Consider the following 22,882-nt stretch of genomic DNA (forward strand, 5'->3'; position numbering starts at 1 on the left):
AAGTGAAAAACTAATCCTGTGGTGTTGAATTGGAATTAGAGATATCAGTATGTGCTCAGGATCTTTGAGATAGAAGATAGATGCCACTCTAGAAAACAGTGTAGAGGTTCCTCAGAAAATTAGAAATAGATTTACCCTATGACCCAGAAATAGCACTGCTAGTAATTTACCCAAGGGACACAGGAGTGCTGATGCATAGGGGCACTTGTACCCCAGTGTTTATAGCAACACTTTCAACAATAGACAAATTATGGAAAGAGCCTAAATGTCCATCAACTGATGAATGGATAAAGAAATTGTGGTTTATAGACACAATGGAATACTACATGGCAATGAGAAAGAATGAAATATGGCCTTTTGTAGCAACGTGGATGGAACTGGAGAGTATTATGCTAAGTGAAAGAAGTCATACAGAGAAAGACAGATACCATATGTTTTCACTCTTATGTGGATCCTGAGAAACTTAACAGAAGACCATGGGGGAGGGGAAGAAAAAAAAGAGGTTAGAGAGGGAGGGAGCCAAAACATAAGAGACTCTTAAAAACTGAGAACAAACTGAGGGTTGATGGGGGTGGGAGGGAGAGAGGGGAGGGTGTGTGTTGGAATGACCACTGGGTGTTGTATGGAAACCAATTTGACAATAAATTTCATATTAAAAAAAAAAGATAGAAGATAGATAGATGGTAGATAATAGATAGATAAATAATAGGTAGATGGTAGATAGATACCTAGATAGATGAAAGATGATAGGTGATAGATAGACAGATAGAAAATAAATAGATAGATGATAGATAGATAGTTAATGTCCTAGCTCTGTCAACTTAGAGGGCCTAGAAACAATGGCATCCCTGTAACAATGGAACACCAAGCACTCACGCTTTCATTTCTTTTTCTTTTTTAAGTTTATTGATTTATTTTGAAAAAGAGAGACAGAGAGAGAAAGAGAGAGAGAGCTTGTGTGTGAGCCGGGGAGGGGAAGAATAAGAGGGAGAAAGAGAATCCCAAGCAGGCTCCATAATCAGTGCAGAGCCTGATGCTGGGCTCAATCTCATGACTGGGAGATCATGACCTGAGCTGAAATCAAGTCAGTTGCTTAACCAACTGAGCTACCCAGGCAGCCCTTAATTTCCAAATACTTTCTCTAATAATAGGAAACAGAGCTTTGATTGATAAATGGCTGGTTCCAGGTCATATTTAAGAAATGTAGATGAATCAGGAAGGTCTCCCTGTTCCAGAAAATTCAGAATTTTTTAAAGAATGATGGAAAATTGTTATAAGGACTTAAGAACAAATTGATCCTTTTGAAGGGGCTATAACTGTTCAAATATAGGATAAATTGATCATCAAAAAATAGTAATAGTAATGGATGACAATGAATTGAATAAAATAAGAATCCATGAGTCTTCTGACAGACATACATATATACCTAATGTAATAATACTATTCCTTTTAGGAAAAAGGAAATTAATGAGTATAGAAGGTATAATGGAATTAAAAATCATCATTTGACCACAACCATAGCAAGACTTGTTTGAGTCAAGAATCAACAATGGTGTATTCTAATGGGCCAAAGTTTGAGGAGTAACAAGATATTTTCAAAGTCTGTCCTCATAAAATGTTTATTAATTACAAATGGAGAGGCCTGACAGACACTGTCCAAACAAAGTTATTATGACATTATGTGCCTCCTGATACAATGTACTGAGAACAACACAATATCAGTTCTCTAATATCTTTGCTAAAACATAACTAATTTTGATTTTATCATAAGGAAACTATAAATACTCTCAAACTGAGGGTCATTCTACAAAATAACTTGCTTTTACTCTTAAAAAGCCAAATAAATTAAATATAGAGAAAGACTTCAAGACTCTTCTTGATTAAAGAAAAATAAAAAGACATAAAACTCGAATACAACACAATTAGAATTTAATTTTGTTATAAAGGTCACTAGTTATAAAACCGGCAAAATTTTGATAAATACTCTTTATAATAGTTTGTATCAATGTTAATTTTGGATTTTGATAATTTTATTCTAATAATGTAAAGTTTCTGTTTTATAAAGCACAAACTAAAATATTTAGTGATAAGGAAAATTATGTGTTCAGAAAAATATATGCACATATATTTGGAAAAGAGGGAAAATAGAGTAAGCTGTTAGAATGTTGGGGCATTTAAATGCACAGTGTAAGAAACTATTTGTACTATTCTTACTACTTTTCTGCAAGTATGAAAATACGTGGAAATAAAAGTTAAAAGAAAAACATATGGTATATTTTTATGACTTTTGTAGTGTATGCTCATTGTAAGAAACTTCAAATCTAAAAAGTATATAAAAGAAAAATAAACACCTATTATCTCACCACTAACATATGATCATTACTAACACTAGTAATTACATTTCAGTCTTATATTTTCCATGGAAAAACATACACACATTTATACAAAAGTTTAATACTGAATTTTCATTTAACAATAAAAATCATTTGTCCACGTTGTTAAATATTCTAACATATTTTAATGAATGTATATAATGTCTATATTTCAGATGCACTATAATTCATTGAATATTTAGATTGTTCCCATTTTTACAATTATATATAAAACCATGATAAAAACACAATTATTGATGAAGTTTTGTATGCATTATTTCCCTAGAATTTGTTTTTAAGAGAAAAATTCTATGTAAATAATTTTATACACCCTGAACATTATAAGTCACATTTTTCCAGTCAATTTACCATTCCTGTTTTCAATGTCTTCATCATGTTTCTTTTATCACCTTCTCAGCAAATGTCCATACCTCCAAAGCACAGAGAAAAGAAATACTCTCCCATTTTTTTAATGATCAGCCTACTGACAGATTCATGCTTTGCCAATTGTCCTCTTTTCTTCTAGTTACAATGAAAGAGCTGTCCTTCCTTGTATTCAAGGTCAATTCTTTCACAGTCCTTTGCATATGATAGTTTCCTGTCTTCTCAAGAACCTGAAATATTGACTGTCCCTTCTATGTTCTTTGCATTCACTTTAAGTATTCAATATTTAAACCTACTTAATTATCTTCCTATATGACAAATAGAATGGTCTTTAAAGTCAAAATTCATTGGACATTGTCTATACTGTCTTTATTTTATCTCATTTCATTGCTCAACTTACTCCAATTTGCTTTTGTCCAAGTCATAAGCAAGTAATAGCTTTTCCAAAGATCACCAATTGCCTCCTTTCCCATAAAGCTAATGCATATTTTTATATTTCCATCTCACTCGCTTTTGTAATAGCTTTCAACACTATTGAACACAAATTTGTCTTTTTCCTCTCTATTTCCTTTTTATTCTATATTTCCCATCTGAACTCATAATTTTAATTATCATCCACACACTGACAACTCCCAAATATTATTTTCCACCTTAATTTCTCCATTGGTAAATATACTTTCTGCACATAAGATAAGAATGTCTTGAAGGTCCTTCTTTGTCTATGCTGAGGAACATCATAATCACTTAGCATTATAAATTTCTGTTCAGATGAAGTCTCACAAATATTGGTCAGATGTTCTCCAAGTAATGTCTCAGGGATCCAGTCTCCTTCCACAATGTCCCTCTGCTATTCTGGAATCATAGCCCCTCAAACTTGTGCACAAGAAAAAAGAGAGCAGGAGGTCACAGAGGACCTTACAGGCACTGAAAATATAACTTTCATTATCTTACATCTGCTCATATTTTGTTGGCCAGAACTGGCATTTCTTACATTGTAATGTACTGAGAAAAAGTTGCTCAGGAGGAAAAAGAAATGTGGTGAATATATTGCCTCATCTGCTGTCCCCCAAATGCAAGACATGAAAACCTTTTCCTCCCAATCAGGGCCTCATGCAGGTCCCTTACCTAAATAATTGGCAGCATCTTGTAGCCAGTATTGCAAGCCAAAAACAAGGAATTACTCATGACACCTCTTTTTTAATAGCTCCCATATCCGTCCTATCACTAGGTCTTTGTTTTACCATTTAACATTTTTCTAGTATGTCCACCTTTTTTGATTTCTATATTTCCCACCCTATCTAAGTCATCAGTTGGTGTCATTTGACTGACATAAACTCCTTTTATTTTCACACATTCACTATTCAACTTATCAAATCCATTCTACATACAGTTGCCAGTTTTTACAGAATAGAAATCTCATTGTGTTTGGTCCATTCTAATGTCCACATTGATCTTCCTCCCCAGTTTAAAACCTTTTAATCATTTTTCTTAAGATAAGTTCCATAATTCTTAACAGATAATGCAACACTCTAAATAATTTGGTCTCATCTAGAGCAACTCTTCCAACCCTTATCCTATGCTCTTCACTCTGGACTTTAAAATATTCAAATGTGCTATTTTGTTTTCTCTTAGAACTTTTGAGTATATTATTCCTTTACTCCAAATTATTTCCCTGTCCCTTACTACATTATTAATTTCTCTTTTAGATCATAGTTCAAACAGTGTTTTATCAAGGAATTTTTCCTTGATCTCCCATGTTTGGGAAGACACTCCTATTTTACACTTTTTCAGTTTGGTATATCTTTCCATAATTTTATACATCACAGTTGTAATTTAATATTAAACTATGCAGTTACTTGAAATATATGTATCTCTTCCATGTGTAGTTCGAAGATATACAAGGATAATATGGACACCTTTCATTTCTACTTGCTGTGCAAAGAACTTAACTCACAGCAGAAAATCAGGGAATATTTAATAAATGATTAAAAAAACAAGAAAAAAAGAAATATTTAATGAATGAATAAATAAATGAATGCATGAGCTATTGGATTATGTCCTCTATTGTAAAAATGCTTCCCAGGAAAGTCTATACCAACTTAAATTGCCTCTCTCAGTGAATGAGAATCCCATTCTATCATATACCATCACCAACACAAATATCACTATTAATTTAACTTCCTATTGATATTCAGATTTTTTTCTATTAAAATCTGTAGGTTATTTTTATGGTAAGTATTTTCATGTCTGCAACAATTTATACCTACATTGCACCTCAGAAGCATGGAGAATTCCATTTGTTTTGTTTTGTTTTTTTCTTTTTGAAGTTCCTGAAAAAACATGAAGTGCCACATCTTTTTTTTTCTTTTTTCTATCCAAGAGAGTTTGCAGCTTCAATTTTCCTCCACTATAAGCCATATGGGAAATCATAAATTCATTCTCTCTGTTCCCAACAAAAAGTGGAACCAGCTGAGTCTGTCTTTTGCCAATTTGGAGGATGGCCTTTCATTTCCCAAGGTTTTATATACTTTCAGAAGTCATTTACACTAGGAGAATGATATTAGCAAGATGGCAGACTATAAAGCCACAGACCCTGTTCACACATGGAAACATGAAGTAAATAACAACACACTAATGTGAATAGCTTTATGGGAGCTCTAGAAAACAGTCAAGGTTCTGAAGCAACCAAATGAACTCCCAACCAGGAAAACAAAAAATAAAAAAAACATAGAGCAGTAAGAAATTGTGTGGTGTTTTTCTCAATCTTGCCTCATCCCCTCTTCAGAGCATTGCAGCTTGATGCTGTTGAGAGGAAGTCATCCAATTCCCTGCTTTTCCCTCAAAAAGGAAGTTGCTTGCATGGGGGTTAACTCACTGGTCTTTGGGCTGCCCCCAGGGATTGTTTTCTGTCTCACCTGTCTTGGAGTTGAGACAAGAATGGAACCATGGTTTCTATATCAAGTTGAAGGCCATTAAAAGCAGTGGAAGGTGCTGCAGCATGTCAAAAATGCGGGAAGACTGGAAACCCACAAGAGCCTGAGAGTAAGAGACTGCAAACAGAGGAACACATAGAACACCTAAGTGCAGAGAAGAAGCAGGGAGAGCCTCCTAGGGGAGTGAAAACATTTAAAATGAGCTGTGTGTCTGAGTGAATTTAGAAAGAAAAGCATACATACAGACCCAGAGAAGATGCCTGCCCAGAAAGACCCGAAAAGAAGTTAATTCCTCTCAATGGGTGGATGAGTGATGCTCCATTGCATGGAGCCAATCTGCAAAGGTGTGTGTGTGTGTGTGTGTGTGTGTGTGTTTCTAATTTTTTTACAGCCAGTTTTCAACAAAAAAATCACAAAGCATATAAATCAACAGGGAAGAATGATTCATTCAAAGAAAGGAAATAAATCCCCAGAAACTGACCCAAAAGAATCATAGGATTCAGACTTACTAGACAAATATTTTAAAATATCAGTCTTAAATATGCTCAAAAAGGTAGAGGAAAACATAGAAAAAGAACTAAGGAAATCTTGAGAACATGAACAAAATGAGAATATAAACAAAAAAGATAAATCATAAACAAAAAAGATAAATCATAAAAGATAAAAGAGAAATCCAACTGCATTTCTGAGGCTAAAAATACAGTAACTGAATTGAAATCTTCAAGAGGGACCCAACAGAATTGAATAGACAGAAAAAAATAATCAATTAACTTGAACACAGATCATTTAAAATTATTGAGTCTGTAGAGGAAAAAGAAAAAAAAAGAGTTGGATAAAAGTAGCAGAACCTAAGGAATTTATGGGGTGCCACAATTAGAATAATATTTGCATTATGGGAGTTCCAGAAAGAGAAGAAATGGGCTGACAATTTATTTGAGGAGATAATGGCCAAAAGCTTCCCAATTTGAGGAAATACATCGATACAAATACAAGAAGTTTAATGAACTCCAAAAGGAAAAATTCAAAAGATGTACACCAAGACCCATTATAATCAAACTGTCAAAGTAAAAGACAGAGATTCTTGAAAGTAGCAGAAAAAATTGGCTCATCATGTGCAGGAGATCCTCAAAATTTTTAGTGAATTTCTCAGCAGAAACTTTTAAGGCTGGAAAGCAGTGGGATGTTATAATTAAACCATAAAAGAAAAAGAAAAAAAAAACTGTCAACCAATAATACTATATCCATTAAAACTGCCCTTTATAAAATGAGGGAGTAATTAAGACATTCCCATGTATAGAAAAGCTAAAGGAGTTTATTACCCCTAGACTTGCCCTACAATAAGTACTAAAGGGACCCCCTTCCACTGAAGTGACAGAAGTCTAGACAAAGTAAGATAAATACTAAAAACAAACAAATGAACAAACAAACAAAACAGAAACAGACTAATAAATATAGAGAAAAAACTGGTGGTTGCTAGAGGCAAGGTGATGGAGGAGATAATAAGGTGAAGAAGATTAAGAGATACGCACTTCAAGTTATAAAATAAATAAGTCACAAAAATGAAAGGTATAACACAGAGAATAGAGAAAATAATATTGCAATTACTTTGGTGAGATATGCTAACTACACTTATTGCAGTAAGCATTGCGTAATATATAGAATTGTTGAATTGCTAGGCTGTACACATGAAATCAACATAAAATTGTATGTCAATATACTTTAATTAAAAAAAACCTAGAAAACATAAAGTTCTTCAGTAAAGGTAAACATATAGACACGTATAAAAACTGGCATACTTTAAATATTTGCTAGTATCTCCCTTTTTTATTGTTTTCTAGAATTTAAATGTAATATGGACATGAATAGCATGAAGTAGGGGAATATCTAGTTACAGAGAGTGGAAGTAACAATTTATTTCAAATGCTTCTGTATGTAAACTAATTCATTGCTCTTACAAGTATAGACTAAAGATTCATTTTCTCTAATATTCTTGATAAGACTACCTGGATAAATAATTTTGTTGAAAATTAAGGTGGGAGTTCCTAAAAGAGATTTAAAATAGAAAGACTTCATATCAAGTGCTATTAAAACTGCACCAGGATGCCTTAGGACCCTTTGATAATGTGAGTGCATTAAGTTCACCACTTTCTGACAATAAGGCACCTTAGGTAGATGCCCAAATCCCACCAAACAATAGAATGTGTCTAAGATGGATTTGTTTTTAGACAAAGTAGGACAGAATCTTGTAAAGACCCCAATTCAATTTTGAGGTTTTTAAATTAAGCACCATTTTTTTACATTAGTTAAAAGAGCAGATTTGGGGCCACAATTATCTACATATGGCTTAATGAGGGAAGCCGTGGATACTCTGAACTTTGTTGACACCTCTGTAGAACACCTACTTTTTAATAAATAAACTGCCCTAAGTCTGATTGGCCCAAGAATTACCCTTACAAAGAGTCTCTCTTGGTCATACCCTGCCTTCCCTGACAGGCAGAATGGATTAATCATCTTTGAATCACATTAGCCCTTTGTGAGGAATTATGCAGATGTTAAATTAAAGCCAACTCTCTGTACGTATTAGAAAAAACAAAGGAGATGGAAATACTCTAGGGGAGAACAAGTGAGAGAATGTAACACACATATATTGGAAGTTAAGATATGCTACACAGGAAGATCTTGATGAGCTCTGGGACACAAAATACATGACATTTTGTCAGAGCTCATGAAATCCATGTTATCCTTCCTACGTCTGCCAGTACAGAGACAGTTCAACACAAAAGGTCCTGCCTAGTTTGACATCCAAATAGAACTCAATACATAAGCTGCATAATCACAGGGTTGAAAGAATTGGAATTTGTTCTTTCAATCAGTGCCACAATGCACTCTATTTAAACAAATACAACGATATGTGGGGAGAAATAGAAACAAAATATTTTGAGATGACAAAATCGAAAACAGCTGGATCATTTCAGCATGGCTGATCCTATTTTCTTGCCACAGAAATGTAATTTATAGTTTTGTAAAATAACTTTTGTTTATTAAAAGAATCCAGGCAGATTGCTGATTTTCGTTTCAATTGTAATAGCAATTTCAGCAAACAAATGACCACTTAAAGCCATACTTTCATGGGTTATAATTTGCTTCCCTCCCATTTAGAGTGATACCATTTTAAATACGGATACATTCCCGTGTTTTTTTTTCTCACACCTGTTTGTTCAAGGACATTTAAAAACCACTGATACATCTTCTTTAAAGCATTGTAGTTTCATACAGTATTTATGATGGTTGTTCTCAGGTAACCAAAGAAGCAACAAACAAAAAAATTTTTTAGTGATTATATCTACAAACTCTTTAGGAAATAATATGTGGACTACCAAAAAGAATAGATATTGATCCCTTCCTCTGCTTATACACTTAGAGGGCAGATGTCTAGCACCAGAAACCAATGCAGACACTATCCCTCCACATAACCATCCATTCTTTCATCATTAATTGTAAATATTTAGGTTATCAGTCTATACTCAGGTGATGCTAATGAAAGTAGAAAGTAGGATCTGATAAAATAATCATCTGGAGGTAGAATAATAGATCTCAGTAGCTGATTCCATGTGGAACTCAAAGGCCAGGGTCAAGTCAAATATAACTAAAGTTTTGAACCCCTGAGCCATGAAGTATCATTTAGGACTGCCTGAAATAATGATTAGAAGGTGACTGAATGTGTAAAACATATTTTGGTAAGAAAATGATGCATTCATTTCTGGGGCATTAAATTTGAGACATCAGTGAGATCTCCAAGTGAAAAAAATATGGAGCTACATGGAATGGCCTACTTTAATCCAGACAAAAATAATCCCTAATGATTGCCCTTAGAAGATGCTAGACATTTTCAGGTATCCACCTTTTTATTGCAGGCTTCTTCCAACTGACAGACAACCTTTGAGACGCTTCTTATCAAACAAAGAATGAGGTATTTGTCAAAGATCCAGTGACAAATCCTTTATTTTCTTTGTCTTTAAAACCCAGATCTTCAACTACACAACTCTGTTTCTAATTTAATCAGTGAATTTCTGGGGCGCCTGGGTGGCTTGGTCCATTGAGCATCCGACTTTAGCTCAGGTTACGATCTCACAGTTTATGGGTTTGAGCCCTGCTTTGGGTTCTGTGCTGACAGCTCAGAGCGTGCAGCCTGTTTCTGATTCTGTGTCTCCCTCTCTCTCTGCCTCTCCCGTGCTTGCACTTTGTCTCTCAACAATAAATAAATGTTAAATTTTTTTTAAATCAGTGAATTTCCTTGAATTTTTTTAATCAGTGAATTTCCACACATATATATATATATGTGTGTGTGTGTGTGCGTGTGTGTGTGTGTACTTAAATATAAATATAAATATAAATATAAATATAAATATAAATATAAATATAAATGAATATACACATGTATCTAGGTGCTCTCCAATTCTTCATGGTCTCTGTATGGTCATGAGGATGCATAGAGAACTGCTATCTAATTTCTACTTTCTAGGGGAGTACAGATCAATGGAGAGTGTGCAGTTAAGTACTAAAGTAGACAAATTAATTCTAAACTTTTCTTGTACCTTCCAAATCACTACTCTAAAGCTCTACCACATTGAGGATATTTGGATAAGGATGATTATCCATTAGACTCTATCTCCTTGAAAGTAGAGGTATTGTCAACTTCTTGTTTGTTTGTTTGTTTGCCTTTGGCAGAACTTTATCTGTAATGGAGATCAGTGAACTTGTGTTTCAAGAAGGAATTTTTAAGAGTGCATTCAAAGTAGAAAAGCACGGATTGACTATTTTAGATATGCAAAGAGGAGACACAAAAAAGATAAGGCATTACCATTTATTTATTCATTTATTCCTTCATTTATTATGTAGTTTAAAAGATGAATAAACATCTCAAGCAGGAGAAAAAAACCAGGTGAAAATACGGAAGTGAGAATGAGAATGGGATATTCCTGAAGTGCTGACAGTTAGGCTCGGCTTTAATGTTGTGCAGGATGTGTATTTCACAATGAAGGTGATCATGCCTGGAAGCTGGAGGAGGGAGATCAATAAGAAAAGGTGTAAAAACCTGCTGATGTGGGGATGACCCGTGCTTGTGAAGAACATTTGTAAAAGAACACAACTGGCCATGTAATTTGGACCCAAACCACATGCTTTCTGGTCAACCAAATTTTCAACTAAATGGAAGGGTAATTTGACAAAACGGGTGTGATCTGAGAGTTATTGGGCCTTTTAAGCAGGCATTGTGCAAATTAATAGTTGTAGGGCACAATAGCAAGCATATTTCAGACCTAGTGGTTTCCTTTCCATCTAGAATATTACATATCAATGTATTTTCTTTTTCAAAACAGGATTTTTAGAACTCCTGGGGATACTGTCTTTGGAACTCAAGTGTTGCCTAATGGAAGTTTCCAGCTGACTGCTGTTAAAGTCATATCCACGTCTGTGACATGGCACTGTGTGTTGTATGCCTTATTTTTAATTTACAAATTCCATTTCAAAATCTCAGTAAAACATGACAGTGAAACATAAATCTATAAGATTTATAGAAATTAAGATATGTTTCAAGTAGTTAAAATCCTTGAGTCCAGCTACTGTGCCTTGTTGTAGCACCTGAGGCAAAGGATAGTCACCCCATTGTGCTTAAGACCCAGTCCACCTTACCACTGAAGCATGTAATGTCTGCTCTACTATATTCGAGGCAGGTTTGCTAGATGGCATACGGGTGCAAAAAACTGGGGATTAGTTCTTAAACAATCACATGGAAAATGAATTAATTTGCAAGGATTTTCTATTCAGGGAATGATAGCATCTTTGGTCTGTTCAAAAAGAAAAACTCAACAGCTTTGGTTGACATTTCTACATGGAATCATTACAAAGGCCTTCTGAGTGATTTGGAAGGTTCAGGAAAAAGCAGTGCAGAAGGCACAAGACAGTGTCATTTCAGTTTACAACTATGACCTGAGCAAGGAACCTGACCTAAGTATCAGCTACCTCATCTAACGTTGAACAACGATGCCTTTTGGGGTTCTTCGAGTATCAGAAAGATGACTAAACACTACCTGGGGTACAGTAAACCTCCAGTGACAGTAGATATTTAACCACCTCATACCCCTAAGTTTTCTTCACTGTGTCCTGTCAGACTAATATATGACTAAAATATGACCAGCAGCACGTCAGTCTCAGGAGTCAGTTAACATCCTTTCAGGATGGAATCCCTGGTCAGAGGTGCCAACCAAAATGATTGGGATATGGCAGGAGAGCTTGGAGATTTTCCAGAAAAAGTGGGTCATCAGTTTACCTGTTCATGGCTATATGATACCAGAAGATTAAAAAAAAAGCTAAGTGAAGTTTTGAAAATAAAGTCTAAGAGAGAAAAATAAGCTGAGTTAAAAAAAATGTGGATCTGGTAAGGAAATGAAAAGAACAAAATGGATAGTGAGATAAGTACATAATGTCCACCTCAGATCAATAAGGAGGCGTCTCTAAGGGAACTAGACTCCATGGTTCACTGTGTACATTTAGACTCCTGAATAATGTGTCCTTAATTCTTCTTCGCCAGAAGTCAGAACCTCGGGTGCTTTTACATGCCTCACTTCATTCCCATCTCAATGTTAATATTATTTTCCAATTTCATTTATTATCTACTCTTTCATTTCTTTTGTATAGTGGAAACCTGTATTTATTATTGTATAGGTAGATTTTACTCTTTCCCGTGTCCTTGACCTGGCCTGGACCAATGGATACTGATCCTTTTCTGTATAACCTGTTCAGACATTCTTGTATGTCTTGGCTTGAGCCAAGACCAATTCCTCACTTTGTCCATTCCTCCACAGATCCTGTCCTCTTAACATTTTTCTTTGGCTTCATGGGACTCACATAGAATCTTTTTATATAATGGATATCCACCAGTGCTCTCTGTTTAGTATAAATATCTTTCTCAGCCTAGTCCCTGATCTAGGTGGGGGCTGTGCTCTAGTAACACCAGGTTGAGTTTACCTCATGGAGACAGTGACCATGGGGGCAACAGTGACCATGTGAACTTGTATATCAGGACACACATTTAAGGTTCTCTAACTATCACAGGATCACTGACAACAATTTTAGTCTAGCTTAAAAAAAAATCCATGTGCACAGAGTCCCATTTCTACAGGAAGCAGTGCATTCCCCAGATTCAGCCAATAGTGACTTTGCATATTCCAGCACTGTTTAGAATATTAAGCCAAGTTTCCTTTCTGAATCTGTGTGTTCAAAATATATCATGCTAAATTCAAGGTGGTAGGTATCCTGGATTAAATCCTGGATCAGAAAAAGAGATTAGTAAAAAAAAATAGCAAAATCCAAGTAAAGTCCAGAGTTTTACTTGCTATCAATATACTACCAACAGTCATATTAGTTTCTAAGTTCAGGCAAATGTATTATAGAAATGGAAAATATTTTAGAAGAAGCTGAGTAAGAGGTATACAAGCAATACCTGTATTACATTTGCAAGTTTTCTGTACTTCCAAAATTATTCCAAAATAAAAAAGTTTATTTAAAAAAATAAACTGTAGCTTTGGTAACAGCCAAGATGGCACAAGCCCAATGTATCATATTTCCTTGAATATTGAATTATTTCCTAAAATAATAACTGGATAAATACAAAAGGCAACTATCTGAGGGCTCTTAAAGCGAATAATAGCAGATTGGGAAAAGAAACCAAAACTTGATGAATGGCCGAAAGGATACTGGTGAATTTCCTGTTCCTCTTCTCTTTATCTCCCAGCTGTGATCAGAGGGCAGGACAAATCAGAGAAATAAAGAGTGGGGACACCCATCAGCAAAATCTTCAAGAGAAGTTGTCTTTGTAGACAGAAGACCAGAAAGAAGTGATCTCCCAGACAGTGGTGGAAAATCCTCTCTATTAATTTGGGTTTTCACCCCAGTCCTACTCAAGGACAACCTCATTCATAGAACCACACTCCCGCAACAGGACATTGGAAGCAGCGACACCTAAACCACCGTGAAAACACTTCTCTGCCTGGATGGAAGGGCCAGGAAAAGAATCTGAGTGGCATTCTTTCTCTTGGGACATTTGTCCAGGGCAGGCTCTGTCTCACAGAACTATGTCACAGCACAGGAGACTAAACCTCGTAGAAAAACTCACCCTCATGGATTTAAAAACTGGAAAGGGAGCTTCCGGTGGCTTCCTGAAAAGAGAGAAATGGAAAAGAAGATCCCTGCATCTGATTTTGGTCTGACACAAATCCTGACACCACTCTCCAGCTACACATTTGTGGAACACACCCCCCAATAAACAACAGCAAGATTCAGACAGCTAAACTACTATATAAACATTGGCCAAGGTAGAATGGAGATGGCGGAGGCATAATTATGTGAGCTTGAAAGTTTCAATAGAAATTGTAGAATCTGAGGAACATAGGAAAAAATATTGGAAACAAATGAACAGAGCTTCTGGGACCTGTGTACAATATCAAAACGTCTTAACATTTTTTTGAGTTGGATTCTGAAGGTAAAGAGAAGAGAATGATGCCAAAAAAAATTTTGAAGAAATAATGGCTAACAAATTTGGTGAAAGTCATAAGTTTATATACTCAAGAAGCTCAGTGAGAACCAAAATGAGATTAAGCTCAAAGTAAGCCACACACAAGTACATCATAAACAAACCGCTGAAAACCAAACCAAAGCAAAAACAAAAAGCTTGACAAACAAGAGCCAGTCATATTATCTTAAGTATTGGAAAACAACAATTGAATAACTATGAATTTGTCATCAGAAACCATAAAGAAAAGGAGCCATTGGAACCATATATTTAAAGTGTGACGGGGGTGCCTGGGTGGCTCAGTTGGTTAAGTGTCCAACTTCAGCTCAGGTCATGATCTCACAGTTCACGAGTTCAAGCCCTGTGTCAGGCTCTGTACTGACAGCTAGGAGCCTGGAGCCTGCTTCAGATTATGTGTCTCCCTCTCGCCCTGCCCCTCCCCCCCTCAAAAATAAATAAACATTAAAAAATTTTTTAAAGTGTTGAAGAAAAGAATCGTCTAACTCCCAGGATGTAGCAGTTAGATGGAATTAAATGTATTTGACTGCTATCCATGGGCTAATATTATTTCTACATATCTGTTAGCTCTAAAAGTAATATTAAAAAATGTATTATTTTACATTATTTAAACATGTCATGTTGTATCAAACTGATCAAATTATTCTGTAGTTCTGTTTTCTCAACCAATTCTTAAATTATTCCTAATGGTGTAACATTAATCACTTGATTGCTTTAGCTGCTATGTAGTATTCCTTAATGTAAATATACTATAATTTATCCATTCTCCTTCTGATGGACATTCAGTTTGCTTCAAATATTTTACAATCACTGATCTCTCCGGTACATACCTTTCATTTATCTATGTGAGAATTTCTTTATATATCACTAAGAAGGAATACCTGATTTGCAATTTTTCTTCCTTCTTTATCTTATTTGCATTATTCCTTACTCCTCCCTCATTTCTCATTTCTCTTCCTTATAGTCTTCTAAGCACCATATTCAACTACATACATATGTGTGTGTGTATAATATATATATATATATATATATATATATATGCCTCCAATTCACATGAAATCCTATATGACTTTTAGAATCAGCTCAATTTCTATTAAAAAAAAAGCCATCTGGAAGTCTGACAGTGATTGCACTGGGTCTTTAGGTTAGTTTGAGTAGTATTGCCAGTTATCAATGTTAAGTTTTCTGATCCATGACCATGGAATATTTTTTCTAATTATGTAGATCTTTAAACAATGTCTTGTAGTTTCAAAGTATGTTTCTTATTGCCGATAAGTTCTTTTCTAAAAATTTTATATGGTAGTAAATGTAATTATTTTTCTTAATTTTAGTTTTGGATCATTTATTGCTTGAGTACAGAAATACAATTGATTTCGTGTACTGATATTGTATCTTGCAAACTTACTAAACTCATTTATTAGCATGAATAGTGTTACAGTGGAGATCTTATGATTATCTATATACAAAATCATTTCATCTGCAAAGAGAGATAGTTTTACTTTTTCTTTGCAATCAGAATTTTTCAAATTTAATTGACTTGCTTCATTGCCCAAACTAGTACCTCCAGTGCAATGTTGAACAGAATTAGTCAATATAGAAGTCCTTCTCTTGGGGCACCTGGGTGGCTCAGTCAGTTAGGTGTCCACTTCAACTCAGGTCATGATCTCATGCCTCCTGAGTTCAAGCCCCGTGTTGGGCTCTGTGCTGGCAGCTCAGAGCCTGGAACCTGCTTCAGATTCTGTGTCTCTTTCTCTCTCTGCTCCTTCCCCATTTATTCTCTGTCTCTCTCCATCTCTCAAAAATAAATAAATGTAATAAAAAAATTTAAAAAAAAGAAATACTTCTCTTGTTGCTGATCTTGAGGGAGAAAGTGTTCAGTCTTTCACCATTAAGTCTGATACTAGTTTGGACATTTCATAGATGGTTTGAAAAACGGTTGAAAAAGTTTCCTTCTATTCCTATTGTGTTGTTTTTTGTTTGTTTGTTTTAATCACAAGTGTGTTAGATTTTGTCAAATGCTTTTTCTGCATCTATTGAGATAATCATGTGATTTGCTTTTTTGATCATATGATGTATTACATTAGTTGACTTTCACATGTTGAAAGTCAACGTTGCATTGGGTACTAACTCCCACTTGGTCATGTTTTATGGCATATATATTTTTTATATTGCTGGCGTAATGTTGTCAATAATTTGTATCTATACCAATAAGAGATATTAGTCTATACTTCTCTTTGCTTGTGATTTATTTGGTTTGTTTAGATGTCAGAATAATATGGGTCCCATAAAATCAGTTAAGAAGTGCTCCTTCCTCTTCTAATTTCTGGAAGAGTTATAAAAAATAGATATTCATTCTTCTAGAAGTGTGGTAGAATTTAGCAGTGAAGCCCTCTGGAACTTTGCTTTTCTGGGTGGGAGTGTTTTATTAAATTATTGATTTGGTATCTTTCTTTATACAGATCTATTCAAAATGTCTATTTCTTCTGAGGTCAGTTTCAGTACTTTGTGTCTTTCTGGGAATGTGTCCATTTCATCTAAATTGTCTAATTCGTGTATAATTTTTATAGCAATATTTTATAACTTTTTTTTATTTATGCAAGGTAAATAATATTTCTTTTATGTCTGATTCTAGTAATTTGAGTCTGTGTTCTCTTTTATCTTGGTCACTCTAGCTAAACTTTTATTAAATTATCTTTCAACAAACAAAATTTTAGATTCATTGATGTTATCTATTCTTTTTCTATTCTCTACTTAATTATTTTCCACTCTATTATTTCATTTCTGTGATCTTATGTTAATTTTCTCCTGTTTTTCAAGTGTCTTAAGGTGAAAAGTTATTGATTTAGGATCTTTCTTCTTTCTTAATATCAGCATTTGCATTGATAAATTTACATCAAAGAAATGCTTTAGTTGTGTAACAAATATTTTGATACACTTTCCCTTTTATTCATCTAATAATAATTTCTGATTTTCCTTTCAGTTCATCCTTTGTCCCTTTGGTTATTCATAAGTATGTTGTTTAATTTCTACATATTTTTGTGTCCCATATTTGTTCCTGATACTGATTTCTAAATTGATTCCATTTTAGTCAGAGAATATACTTTGTATTCTTTCTATCCTTTTAAAAATTTATTGAGATTTGTTTTACATCTGGCTTATGGTTTACCCTGGAAAATGTTCCATGTGTACATGAAAAGAATATATATTATGATGTTGTGTGGAGTACTCTATAGATATCTGTTAGTTCTAATTGGTGTATAGTGCTGTTCAAGTCTTCTGTTTTCTTGTTGATCTTCTGCCAAGTAATTCTATTACTGAAAGTGCTATAGGCTCAAATTATTATAATTTAATTTTCTAAATTTTTCCATCAGTTTTTGCATGAAATACTTTGATGCTCTATTATTAAGACATGTATTTGTATAATTATTATGTCTTCCTGATAGATTAGTTATTTTATCATTACAAAATGTCCCCCTCTGTTTCTAGTGCCATTGTTTTGTTCTAACATCTATCTTATAGATAGTCTTGTATGAGTATAGTCATGTCAGCTTACTAGTGTTTGCTATTTGCATAACATAACTTTTCCAACCAGTGATTTCAATCTATCATATCTTTGAATCTAAAATATTTCTCCTGTAGACAGCAAATAATCAGGCCATTTTTTTTTAATTCAACCATCTAATCTTTCTCTCTTTTGATTAAACTGTTTAGTACATTTCACTCATTGTTGTTATTATTGTTATTTGCCCTTTTACTCTATGTGTCTCAGATCTTTTCTGTTTCTTTAGTTCTCTTTTACAAAATTCTTTCCCATTAGTAAATGTTTTCTAATGTAGCATTTTAATATCTTTACTAATTTTTTCACTGTCTCTTAAATTTTTTTATAGTACTTGTTCTATAATTTATAATATACATCTTAACTTATCAAATCAACATCAGATTTATACTGGCTTAATTCCAGATATATAAACATTACTTCTGTGTATTTCTTTTCCCTTCCCCCTTTGTTCTATTGTCGTCCATATTATGTCTGTTAATGTTACTTTGCTATATTACAATGATACTTTGCTATAATTATAACATCACCATCTGTAGTTATTTCCTTAGTTCTGTACAGTGTTTCTCCTACTCACCTCTCCTGTGCTGTTATTGGCAAATATATTATACATGTGTACTTCTATATGTTATAGACCTAACAGTACATTATATACATCTTATTCAAGCGTTTTTAAAATAAGAGAAGAAAGACAGAAAATAAACTATCTTTTATAATTACATTTACCAATGTTCTTTGTTCTTCATGTGGGTTGGAATTACTGTCTGGGGTAACATGTTTCCAGCCTGAAAAACTTGCTTATGATTCCTTGTAAGGTATGTTTGTCAGCAACAAATTCTTTCAGTTTTTGTTTATCTGGGAAAGTATTTTACCTTTATTTTCAAAAGAAAGCTTTTGTGGACCCAGGATTCTTAGTTTATAGTTTGTTTTGTTTGAGGCACTCAGTAAGTTTTCCCAGTGCTTTGTGACCTCTAGCACTTTGGATGAGAACTCGGTTGTAAATCTTATTGGGGTTCCCTTGGAAGTAATAAATTGGTTTTTGCTTGTTGCTTTCAAGATTTTCCTCTTGTCTTTGACATTCAGCCTTTTTATTATGATGCTTACTTTTGTGAATATCTTTGAGGTTATATTGTACTTGGAATTTATTGACCTTCTTGGATGTGTAGGGTATTATTTTTCAATAAATGTGAGAAACTTTCTCACATTAGTTACTTATTTACTTATTTACTTTTAGACAAAAATCTCATTCTTTTCATTCAGGTTTTCTTTCTTTTTTAAAATATAAGTATAAATATAAATTTGTTTTTGTTTTTGTTTTGTTTCAAGTTTCTATTTAAATTCTGATTAGTCAAAATAATATGCCATTATTTCTTTGTATATATTTCTGCTCCTTCTTTTCCCGTTGCTTGTCTTATACATATGTCGGTGTGCCTGATATTGTTCCACATTTCTCTAAGGCTCTTTGTTTGTCTTCATTCTTTTTTCTCTGTGTTCTTTGGCTTGAAAAATCTATCAATCCAACCTCACGTTTACTTATTCCTTCTTCTGCCAGCTCAAATCACTGTTGTGCCCCTGGAGTTATTTTATTTTGAATTTCAGGTATTGTCCTTTGCAAATCCACAATTCCCATTTTGTTTTTTTTATAACCTCTATCTTTGTATTAATATTCTCTATTTGGTGTAATGCTGGCATTATACCTTTATTTCTTCAGTAGTGGTCTCCTTTGGTTCTGTGAACATGTTTACGATGGCCATTTTGAAATTGTTTTCTGATAAATCCAACATCTCGTCACTCTTACAGGTTGACTACATTTTTTTCCCCAGTGTGTGGATCATAATATTCTGCTTCTTTGCATGTCTCATACTATTTTATTAGAAATTGAACATTTAAATAATATATTGTAGCCACGAATGGGAGGGGTTGTTATTGTGATTTTCTTGTTTCCTCGTTGTGTCTTTGGTTGCATTATTTCAGTGATATCTATTTCCCCGCTCACTGTGTTAAGCGTTTGCTTATTGTTCCTCAGGGAGGCAAAACTTTGGGTACCCTCACAGTGACCAAGGGAAGACAATAGCTCTGAGGAGGTTCTTTTCCACTATTTCCCTGATCTCGTCCAAGTGTTTGGTTCCACTAGGGGCTGGCCAACTGTTCAACTTGTTTCTACACTGCTTTTTGGCATCAGTTGCTGTACAAAATAATAAACCAAATGGTGGTTTATTTGCAGGAGTAGTTTCTGATGTCAGTTCTTGATATCTGTTCTGACACCAGGTCTGTTCCTCTCAGCTAATCTTACACCTTAGTTGTCTACAGCACGCTAACTGGCCTAGACTTCAGCCTCTAATCTTGAATCTCCTCCCAACTGTCCTTCACCACAACCTCCACTTTTTTTTAAGTTTATTTATTTATTTTTGAGAGAGACAGAGACAGTGTGAGTGGAAGAGGGGCAGAGAGAGAGGGAGACAGAGAATCCCAAGCAAGCTCCTCACTGTCAGTGCAGAGCCAGATGCAAGGCTCAAACTCACTAACCATGAGATCATGACCTGAGCGGAAGGATGCTTAAATGACTGAGCCACCCAGGTGCTACAAGCTCCACTATTATTAAGAATGTCTTTAGGCTTGAATTTGTTTCACTCTGTCACAGATAAATTCAGTTCCTTCAGGGAGAGTTTAGGAGTTACAGTCTGTGTCTCCTCTAGGCAAAAATCTCTGAACCAGAGTTCTGGAATAAGTCTTGGGACATAGGCAAGTTTCTCTCTTGCTCTAGGAGAGTGGACAGGAGGGTCTGCCATGAAACCACTGCCTCATGCACTAGGGCTAGGGGGATCAGGCCCTCAGTCTTCTCAGCGTGCTGTGCCCAAAGAGACGTATAATGTAAGTGTCCATTACATGAATGGGCACAAGGAGGTGGAAGGGAACCCCCACCTCTTAACTGCACTCAGCAGAACTTAACCTTGGCAACAAGAAGCTGGGGGCTGGGAGAAAACCCCTGACTTCCTGTTCTTCCCAGAAATAAAGTCTTCTTCTTAAGAGATAGGGGGACAGAGATCTTTATGTTCTCTGTTATAACAGCCTGGAGTATAGTCTCTACCTCACCAAGATGGGAAGGAAGAAGGAGAGGGAAGTTAGTTCAAATGCCACAAACTTTCACCTTTCTTATCAAAGTTTTGTTCACTTTGTAGATATTTCTCCACTGGCTTTTTCTCCTTTGTCTATTTATCCTTCAGACTTTTCCCACGGGCTTTCAATGATAATTAGTAAATACAACTTTTACTAGTTTCAAAGGGGAGATCAGTGGAACTTCCAACACTGTCATACTAGGGGCAGACCTCATATGGTTATGCTTATATGAGTCTTAATTTTGATATGTACATACTGAAATATCTATAGCAGAAATTCTATGTGATTAAGAATTAATTTAAAATATTAAGTGTTTAGGGATATAGATGAAATACGCTTGGGTATATTGGAACTGAGTAAAAGTTGAATTAAGTTTATTAAATTATTCTTCTTTCTCTTCCTCTCTCTTTTTTTCTTTTTCTCTCCAAACATGCATGTTGTAGGTGTGAATGTCCGTGTGTGTTTGTGTGTGTGTGTGTGTGTGTGTGTGTGTGTGTGTGTTTGTGTGTGTAGTTTCAGACAATATCTACAATATCTGGAGTATATATAAGAAACCTTTAGTAGTGGCTAAAGTGTCTGGGGAAGGCAAATTTAGAAGAGAGACTTAGTTTTTAGGATATATTCCTTTTCCCCCCAAAAAAGTTGTTTGATAATTCTGAAATATGATCATACCTTGAATTTGTAATCTATCAATAAAGTGCAGTTCCTTATGTTCTAAAAATACGATGTGTTGAAGATCAATCAATAAGTTAGTGGAGGGGTCAGGATCTGGTTTTAGATTTTCTAACATCGGACTCCTAATCCAGGGTTCATTTATGTAATACCTTATAGTCATGCTGGTGTTAGGATAGGTTTCTTCTATTCTCTAGATAAGCAGGATGGGGCCCACTAACAACTACTTGAAAGCAGGAGGTTAAAAAAAAAACACAAAAAACATTTTGAAGGATCCCAATTAGTGTGTACCTGCTTCATGCAAAGGTTGACTTTGATTTAAATTACTTTTGGACGAAGAAATGTGGTTGTGAGCAGGCAAACTAAATCATCTTACCAAGATGAGTCTAAATCATGACATCCACTGATTGTGATCCATATCTGTCTAGGTAATATATTTATTTAACTTAGGTCTCCAGAGTAAAATGAATCTTTTTTGTAATTTTTCCAATAATAGCAATAATAATGATATATGCGTTCATAAGAAGTATAAATGAGTAGGTCATGTATTATAAAATCACAGACTGAACAAAAATGGGATATTTAAAAACTTTAATAAATCTCAAATATCTCATAAAAATTTTCATCTCTGCTCCTTAGACATCATAGTGGTGCTATAATGTTTAATAATCAGTCTTCTGGGTTTTTTAAAAAAGGGATCTGATTTATAGTGTTTGCCAAATTCTGTGGTATCAATATTTTGACTATGTTCAAGTTTGATCTACCAATGGATTAATAACTAGCCAACAAAATTCCTGAAACTGTAATAACTGGAACTCACAAGCTTGTAAATCAGCCTCAGCCTACTCCTTGAGCATCAGTGCCTAGTGGGAACAGATACATTTGAAAATTAACCCAATTAGCACTAGATTTTCAGAGCCAAGTGGTCATAAACTGAGGGTTTGAACACATATATGGTGGCTAATTTTATGTGTCAACTTGACTAGGCCATGGGACTGACATTTGCTAACACATCATTCTAGGTCTTTTGATGAAGGTGTTTTGGGATGAAATTAACATTTGATTTGATAGACTAAGAAGATTGTCTTTGTTTATGTGGGTAGTCCTTATTCAGTTGAAGACCTGGATAGAACAAAGAGGTTCAGTAAGAAGGAGCAAGTGCCTGACTGTTGGAGACATAGGTCTTTTCCTGCGTTTGGACTCAAAATTTAAAAACGTGGCTCTCTTGTGTCTCAAGCCTCCTATCTTTCACACAGAAACT

This window comes from Acinonyx jubatus, chromosome C1, assembly GCF_027475565.1.
Source record: "Acinonyx jubatus isolate Ajub_Pintada_27869175 chromosome C1, VMU_Ajub_asm_v1.0, whole genome shotgun sequence".
NCBI lineage: Eukaryota > Metazoa > Chordata > Mammalia > Carnivora > Felidae > Acinonyx > Acinonyx jubatus.